Below are 7,841 nucleotides of genomic sequence, written 5' to 3'. Positions count from 1 at the left end.
AGATCTAGAAGGCTTTAATAATCGTTATGGTTGGCATGCGTATTTAGCTTATGAAAAAGGAAAAGTACACAGGGGATTTATGAATCATGTCATAAGGATATCATTATATAAAACATGGACAAAATATAAGGATCTCCTAAAACTGAAAACACCATGGTAGGCATTACCTCTAGAAGCAATTACAATAAAAAAGAAAAATATGGAATTAGAATGGGTCCCATATAAAGATCTGATTAAGGAAAAAGACAGTAAATTGATAATTAAAGATTATGAGGAAATTAAACAACTCCTTATGGGTTGGATCCAATACCATCAATTACATGAAGTGTTCAGGACAGATAAGAAAAAAGGTTTCTCAAACGAACTTTCATTATTAGAAAAAATATCAAAAATGTATGATACATTATTGGACTGGGAGGTCAAAGACGAACAGGTCAAGGAGGTCAAGGTCAAGTGGGCTTTAGACATTGGGAAAACCATTAACTTAACAACATGGGAAGAACTATGGAAAAGGAACTGGAAATTTACAGCCTGTGAAGTATTGAGGGAAAACCTAATCAAGATGTTTTATAGATGGTACTTAACACCTACCAAAATAGCTAAAATGTATAAGACAAAAACAAATCTGTGCTGAAGGTGTGGTAAAAGTAGAGGGGACACTTATACATGTTTGGTGGACCAGTGAAAAAATCAAAAGCTTCTGGAACACGGTGTATGACAAGCTTAAAAAATGTTTAAGTATAACTTTATAAAAAATACAGAAGCTTTTCTACTAGGGATAATGGACACAGGTATAGCAAGAGAAGATCAGAAAATATTCCTCTATGCCACAGGAGCGGCAAGGAACCTAAATGCTAAAAACTGGAAAAAAGAAACTGCCAATAAAAAAGGAATGGCAAGATAAACTGTTAGAGTATATTGAACTGGCTAGATTAACAGAGGCAATTAGAGAGCACACTAGACAAGAGTTTCAAAAAGCATGGGAAAATGCAGAGAACACTTCACAAAACAGTGCCCTAAAATACAAACCAGGATTTGTTTAGATTACTGTCTGCAGGAGACTTTGTAGATATAATTAGAAAAATCTTAATAATTATTCATAAAGGAAACAGTTTATAAGAAGTAAATCAGGAGGCCAGATACAGGATAAAGGAAGTCTTTTATTGGGTTGTTTGTATTGTTGTATGTTATGTTCACTGTATGCTATGTCCACATTTAATGAGGGTGGATTTGTGTATTGGGGGGTGGGGGGTTTGTGTTATGTTGTAAATAAAATTCCAAAAATAAAAATAGACAGATCAGAGGTGGGTAGCCCTACACCTCTCACTGCCAAAGTGAATATCCATGCACTGCCAAGAACATTCACTGACAACCCACCTGAATTGTGAGAACATGAGAACAAGGCAAATGAAATTGGCTGCAGTCCTGTAAATTGTGGAATAGTCAGTGGAATACAGCACCCTGCGAGAAAGAAACAAAAGACAATGCCAGCCTCTCTATCTATCATGGCGGCCAAACGCCTTCCTGTATACAGTACAGTAGTGTAAACCCTCTTTTCGAAGGGCTCCTTTATCTGAAGGTCTGCCCAGTTCAAATTTGGTTTAAAGATAAGGAACCCCAAGAAGGGAGAGCCGCAGGGAACTTGAAGTTGCCTGGTCAGTCATTCCCACCATTCTGAGATGTATTGCATTACTATTTAAATTATAGCCATTGTTTCTAAATGTGCAGGGACGCCTTTTTGCTGACACATTCTCCCCTTCCTCTCTATGGTTTAAACTCCTGTGTTTCACAGGCTCCAGGCTAGGAGAGAACCCTGCCTGAAACCCTGGAGAGCGGCTGCCAGTCAGTGTAGATAATATGGAGCTAGATGGGCCTATGGAATGATTCAGTATAAAATCAGCTTCCTATGTTCCTGCGATCTTCGAAATGCCCGGCCCTAAACATTTCAGCTGTCTAGTTCAACATACTGATTGAAAAAGAAAAACCTAAGCAGCAAAGCTATGATATTTTCCCCAACTTACCATTTGCAGTGAGTATGAGGTCCTTGATTGCCATCTGCTGGTAACAATTTCAAAATTATCTTTCATTCTGAATACTGTATACTGTAAAGGGGTGGGGAAATAAGTCACACTTTTGAGTCTTTTTCCCCCTCCGATACACTTTCCACCGGAAATTGTAAGTCTTGTTTACTACAGCCACTTCGCCCAATAAGTCATGTGTTTCAGCTAAGAGGGATATCTAACTTTCCTCTGAAAGAATGAAGAAGAAGAAGAAGAAGAAGAAGAAGAAGAAGAAGAAGAAGAAGAAGAAGAAGAAGAAGAAGAAGAAGAAGAAGAAGAAGAAGAAGAGAAGAGTTTGGATTTGATATCCCGCTTTATCACTACCCGAAGGCGTCTCAAAGCGGCTAACAATCTCCTTTCCCTTCCTCCCCCACAACAAGCACTCTGCGAGGTGACTGGGGCTGAGAGACTTCAGAGAAGTGTGACTAGCCCAAGGTCACCCAGCAGCTGCATGTGGAGGAGCGGAGACACGAACCCGGATCCCCAGATTAGGAGTCTACCGCTCTTAACCACTACACCACACTGGCTCTCTGATACTTTGTTCCTGTGATCCAGGATAGGTGACATGCAATAGCAGTTTAAAAACACAGCACCAATCATTCCTGTGTTCACAGCTGACATTAGTAAGACCTAATGCAGATGCTATATAGATATGTATCACTATTCATTAAATGTCTGGCAAGCCCTTATGCCCTGAGGGGCTTACACTCTAAAACAGGGGCAAGCAACTGAATCAGGACAGTGGATCTTGCGGATGCCTCATAAATTGCTCCAGGATCTCAATATGGCTTCAGTGGGTGGGATGATGGTACTGTGAAAAGAAAATGCAATGGATAGAGGAGGAACATATGAAAACTTTTCTGAGAGTGCAATTCTAAGAGGCTGAAGGGCTGTGTACTAGATCTGTCTACTAAGTACTTCAGGCTTGCACCAACCAAGGTAGGCTGTATGGGGGTTGTATCCTTACCATATATTTAAAGCACTCTTATACCACTCTAGCAGCCATAGAGAATCCTGAGAATTGGACTGTATTAAGGAAGTTTCCCTCACAGAGCTACAATCCCCAGAACCCTTAACAAACTAATCTTCCCAGGATTCCCAATGACAGTTAAAGTGGTTATAATAGTGCTTTAAATGTATGGCGTGGATGCCACCTCTCTCTTTTTCTCGCTTTGTGGACTTTTTAATTTCATAGAATCCTAGAGTTGGAAGAGAGCACAAGGGCCATCCAGTCCAACCCCCTGCCAAGCAGGAAACACCACCAAAGCATTCTTGACATATGCCTGTCAAGCCTCTGCTTAAAGACCTCCAAAGAAGGAGACTCCACCACACTCCTTGGTAGCAAATTCCACTGCCGAACAGCTCTTACTGTCAGGAAGTTCTTCCTAATGTTTAGGTGGAATCTTCTTTCTTGTAGTTTGAATCCATTGCTCCGTGTCCGCTTCCCTGGAGCAGCAGAAAACAACCTTTCTCCCTCCTCTATATGACATCCTTTTATATATTTGAACATGGCTATCATATCACCCCTTAACCTTCTCTTCTGCAGGCTAAACATACCCAGCTCCCTAAGCCGTTCCTCATAAGGCATCGTTTCCAGGCCTTTGAGCATTTTGGTTGCCCTCCTCTGAACACATTCCAGCTTGTCAATATCCTTCTTGAACTGTGGTGCCCAGAACTGGACACAGTACTCCAGGTGAGGTCTGACCAGAGAAGAATACAGTGGTACTATTACTTCCCTTGATCTAGATGCTATACTCCCATTGATGCAGCCCAGAATTGCATTGGCTTTTTTAGCTGCTACATCACACTGTTGACTCATGTCAAGTTTGTGGTCTACCAAGACTCCTAGATCCTTTTCACATGTACTGCTCTCAATTTGTTTTTCAACTCCTCCTGGGCACAATAGTCGCAGAATCTCAACAACAACAAATTGTTTTTGAGCTGCTTTTAAGGATATTCGCCAGAAAATCAATACATCTGGGTTTTTTTGATATCGGGAATTCTGCCCGGACGCGATTTCCGACGGACGAATCCAAGATATGTCTGGGAAGTCCCAGACATACAACAGGGATACTGAACCCAGTAGGTCCAATGCCATCACCTTCTTGCCCCACTACTTCCACCCACAGAATTTCTAATTTTCAACCCTAGAACTGGCTATCACTGGTGGAAGAACCACCAGTGGTAGTTTTACACCCATGGAACTATTCAAGGGCCTAGCAGAGGTGTCTGTGGTAGATGTCCTCCTTCATTGACAAAACTATCTGTGGAGAGGCATCTTCACTTCTTAAGCATCTGAAATCACTGTCACTGGTTCTGGGGAATTGGATTGCAGTGTTTATTTACTTGCAGATTTTGCTGGCTCTTCCACTACGTTCAAAGAGGTTTCCTACATCTTCTTCTGTGAAATATTTTTTTCCTGCCTCTGCAGGGAGATGATTGGCTTATGCTTATGTTTTAACTTTTTCTGTTGTCTGTGTCTAATTAAATCAGGAGAAAAGTGTTCAGACTTAATGGATGCAGTTATTAAGGTATTAATGTCTTGCTTTCCACTACAGAAGACATTTGAGACCCATGGTATGGGTGGTGCTAGCTTAGAGCAAGAGCAGTATTCAATTCTGAAACTCCCTTGAATAACAAGTTCCTTCGCTGAGTTCCTTTAAACTTTGGTTTCGCCCTCATCCGGGATTCTAAATACTCTGTTTCCTGATTTAATATACATTCTAAAGTCTGCTTTGTGAAATCCCAGGAACCTGCTTACAGCGTTGCTGAACATGAACTTGAAATTGACTTATCTTCTCCTAGCTCTATGCACAGCCATCATATTCATCTTGGTCTGGGCTTTCCAAAACAGAGGAGGGAAGCCCATGCTTTGCGACAGCCATCTTCAGGAGATGGGACGGGAGGAAAGAGGCCATGGAATCTACAGCCAGGTATTTGCTGATTTAACTCCGGAAGAGATCATGGAAGTGAAGATCTACCTGCAGTACAACCTGGGGGTGCCATTGGTAGAACCTCCTCAAGCCAAACCATCGGACAACTGCATTTTTTCTATCACCCTTCAGCTTCCTCCCAAAGCTGAAGTGCTGCAATTCTTGGACCACCAAGGGACCAGGCCCTCGCGGCAAGCTCTGGCTGTACTCCATTTTGGAAACCAGGAGGACCCAAATGTCACAGAGTTTGTGGTAGGTCCTCTTCCAAAGCCAACGTACCACCAAGATGTCACAGTGCAGAAGTATGGAGGGAAGTTGCCTTACTACAAAAGGTTTTTTTTGGAGAATGAGCTGAGAGAGATCCATACTTTCTTGAGGAATAGGGAATACCCCAAGGCTCCAAACTTCATGCAGAAAGTGCTTTATTACAATGGAAGCATGTATGGATACTCCTATGGAATACCACCTGGACTAAAATCAGGAGACCGGAAAATCTGGGTTGCTCATTTCCAGAATGTCCCTGGTAGTTATCTGCATCCAGTGGGATTTGAAGTCCATATGGATCTCAGCAGCCTAGACGTTTCTCATTGGAAGGTGCTAAAAGTCTTCTATAATGGACAGTACTTTGAGGACATGGAAGATATTGAGAGACAATTCATTTCAGGACATGTTAAAGTAGCCAAGGTCAAAAAGGCTCCTTTGGATGGAGGCTATTCCTCACTGAAGCAGAGGGTTCCCCACCAGAGACTAGGCCCCTTGCACTATGAACCTCGTGGTCCCCGCTACCGCATCTGGAATAACCAGGTTTTCTTCATGTCCTGGAGTTTTGCCTTTGGCATAGATGCCAATAGGGGGCCACACATCTTTGATGTAAGGTTTAAGGGTGAGAGGATAGTTTATGAGTTAAGCTTGCAAGAGGCAACTGCCATCTATGGCTCTAACAATCCAGCACCTATGCAAACCAGATACATGGACTTAAGCTTTGGCATTGGTGCACGTGTCTCTACACTCACCCAGGGCGTGGATTGTCCTTACCTGGCTACTTATTTGGACAGGAACTTTTTTCTTGATTCCTCGTTGCCCGTCACTCGCAAAGGCTCTATCTGCATCTTTGAGCAGAATGCTGAGGTCCCTGTGCGACGCCATTATGACAGCTCAGAAGGTGTATTTTACGGAGGGCTGGTTGATTCTGTTCTGGTCTTTAGGTCCGTATCTGCAGTTAATAATTACGATTATGTTTGGGATTTTATTTTTCACCAAAATGGAGCTATCGGTGTCAGGGTCCATGCCAGTGGGTACATCCAGTCTGCTTTTTACTTCGGCGATGCCTTGGAATTTGGCAACAGGGTGGAAGAGTGGACCCAGGGAGCAATTCACACTCACAGCATTCATTTCAAGGTGGATATGGACATTGGTGGTAAGTGGATGTCTCTTCTGTGACTGTTCTGTGCTTGCTAAGAGCTAATCCCTGCTTTTTACACAGGTTGTGGTGTTATTTTTCACCCTAGTTTCTGCCCAGGGACCTTTGTTTCCAGGATTATTTTGTTAGATTTCATGGAGCGTTTGGTTAAATTTGCCTTTAAATATTTGAGAAAACGCTGCCTTTTATTTTCTCTTTCTGAGTCCTAGCAGTGGCATGATTCTGTATCTGTAGCTCATACATACTGGTATGTTCTCCTTGTTACAGTTTTCATGACTCACTTACCAGAGGTTTCTTCATTTTCATGCCTCTCTGTCTATGAAACGCACCAGAAAACACACATAAACAAGCACTCAAGGCCAGTGATGGACAGTTTGCAGAAAATGTGAGCTGTTCCTCCTCTCCAACACCTGAAAGTCACTAGCACAGACATAGAGTTTGGGCTATCCTGTGGCTAAGACCAGCTTGCACCCTAATGTTGCAGAAACCTGTCAGCTTTCACTGAAAGCTCATGATGTTTCTCTTGGCACCCACACGTGAACTCATCGTTAATATTTATCCAGGTAACCAAGTAGCACAAGGGAGCTGAACGTATAGATTATGTATTTTGAGTCACCAGGGACAATGTAACTGATTGTCTTTTCTGCATGTGAACTCATTGGCTCCTCTTTGGCCTCCTCCAGATGACCTGTTTATTGAACACTCATCCTAATTTGCCTGCATAAAGCTCAGCTGGAGGTTAGATCATGCTAATGAAACAACCCCTGTGTTGCAGACTTGAGTAAAATACCAACAAAAAGGAGGCAACACGTCGACCAATTCCACGGGCGAAATATATCTGTTTTTATCTTTGCAAAATGTAACAACATGCGAGACAGTGATCCAAGGTAATCATACTGTTTCGGTTTGGTCTTTTTCAGTTTTTTAACTTCAAAAAATAAATCAAATAAATATCATTAGTTATGTCATACATCATATTCAGGCCAATGGCCAGTATGAGCATGAGTCTATACAGTCTATAATATTTTAACATTGAAAAAATACAGGAAAATACAAAAATAAAACATACCTTAGCGTTTGTAAGCAATCTGCGGAACAGGGGTCATACACATATGTAACCACTGCTGCCTGAAGCAAGACATAGAAAGCTTAATATACAGTTCCACCACAGGTAACACCCTAGTTAATCAAGGCTATTGAAATTTTAAAATAACATGCAACCTCAAGATCCTGAAAGTAATATAATTAGATGAAACAATTCAAATTTAACTCAGAGTTCAATGCTTCTGGATGGAGCGTTTTGAACATAAAAATAACTTGTGATTCTTTTTGTCTTAATAATTTTACATAATCACGTTTAGCGTTCCCCTTCCTCCTGTTAATCCACAATACGGTGTACAGCAAGTCCGAGTCTGAATGATTGTTAGC

The 7,841-nt window shown here is 41.8% G+C and overlaps 1 pseudogene; it reads left to right on the top strand.

Annotated features, from left to right (window-relative positions):
• The first annotated feature begins 391 nt into the window (after nucleotides 1-391).
• On the top strand, nucleotides 392-6,433 carry LOC148685740 (amine oxidase [copper-containing] 3 pseudogene; annotated as a pseudogene).
• The last annotated feature ends 1,408 nt before the right edge of the window (nucleotides 6,434-7,841 follow it).

This window comes from Zootoca vivipara, chromosome 5 (genome assembly GCF_965207765.1).
Source record: "Zootoca vivipara chromosome 5, rZooViv2.hap1.1, whole genome shotgun sequence".
NCBI lineage: Eukaryota > Metazoa > Chordata > Lepidosauria > Squamata > Lacertidae > Zootoca > Zootoca vivipara.
The sequence above is the reverse complement of the archived record's forward strand: the minus strand, read 5'-3'. Positions and strand labels throughout refer to the sequence as shown.